Source organism: Octopus bimaculoides, chromosome 17 (assembly GCF_001194135.2).
Source record: "Octopus bimaculoides isolate UCB-OBI-ISO-001 chromosome 17, ASM119413v2, whole genome shotgun sequence".
In the NCBI taxonomy this organism is placed as follows: Eukaryota; Metazoa; Mollusca; class Cephalopoda; order Octopoda; family Octopodidae; genus Octopus; species Octopus bimaculoides.
In genome coordinates this window covers 32107941-32109258 of record NC_068997.1, presented here as the reverse complement: position 1 = coordinate 32109258, position 1318 = coordinate 32107941, and positions in this window count along the sequence as shown.

Below are 1318 nucleotides of genomic sequence, written 5' to 3'. Positions count from 1 at the left end.
GTGTACAGGAAAAATACAAAACAATTGCAATAAACCCACTAGTTGTGCATGTAATTAACTATAGCTTGCTTTCTGTCTTTATTTGTTTTGTTTTTGTTTGTTTTGTAGTTATTTTTTGTAATGAAGAAAGAAAGGAGGACCTTGACGGAGTACTTTGAACTAGTTAAGAAGTAGCATATTTTAAAATTCTTGAAAATTAATTGAAAAAAATGTTAATTATGTTTTTTTAGGGTGAGCTCTAAAAACGAATAATTTTGAAAATGAAATATTTTCATGTTCTGTGTGCAGTCGTGACTCGATCGAGAAATTTTAAGAATTTTAGTGTCTTATAGATGTCTTCAGTACATTTTTCTTGAATTCTTGGATGCAAGTTTGAACTTCAGTTAAAATGAAATCTTTCCTCTCATTGTCTTTGCATAATTTTCACAGAAAAATTATGTTAATAAAATGCGTGATTTTTACACAATTGCTTTTCATTATATAATGATATATTCATTTCAATGAAGAATCTCACAGTTGAATATAGACACTGTACAGACCTTTCGAAACCATGGCTTCTTCCATAATTATGTTCTCAGAAAAAATACCCTCTTACTTTAGTATGCTTTCGTTGTTTATTTTTCTTTCTTTTCTACAACGAGGAGGCAGGAACTCTGCCCTTTACATTTCATGTTCTTCTAAAGCTGAATAGTGAACCAGCTAACGCTTTACTGAATACCCTACGGTTACCGTTGAAAGGAAGCATTTAAGCAGGCAGGGGTACCAACGAAATTGAGTTTTAGAGAGGAACAATTGGACAAAGACCTTGATATTGAATCTGGAGGGTGATATACAATGCAAACCTTGTTAGAATTATGAAATTACAAATTTTTCAAATTTTCGTAATTTCATCCACGAGGAATTGTATTATAATGTACCCTAGTACTCGGAAAAATATACAAAATAAGGACTTCTGAGTTAAGGATAAAAATTCCAATTCAGATTGGATACTTTCTTTTTCGGTTTGAAATTTATGAAAACTGAAATAACTTCATAAACCGAAATCGCGTCTGCAACTAAAGCTCAAACTTGAATTGAAATTCAATGTATATTTTGAAATTACTATTTATCTTTTTATTTTATCTTTTACTTGTTTCAGTCATTAAACTACGGCCAGTACTTTTTTTCATTTAAGCCTGGTACTTATTCTGTCGGACTCTTTTACAGAACCACTAACTTACAGTTTGTAAACAAACCAGCACTGGCGGTCAAGCTGTGGTAGGGGACAAACACAGACACAAAGACGCACGCACACACACACACACACACACACACACAC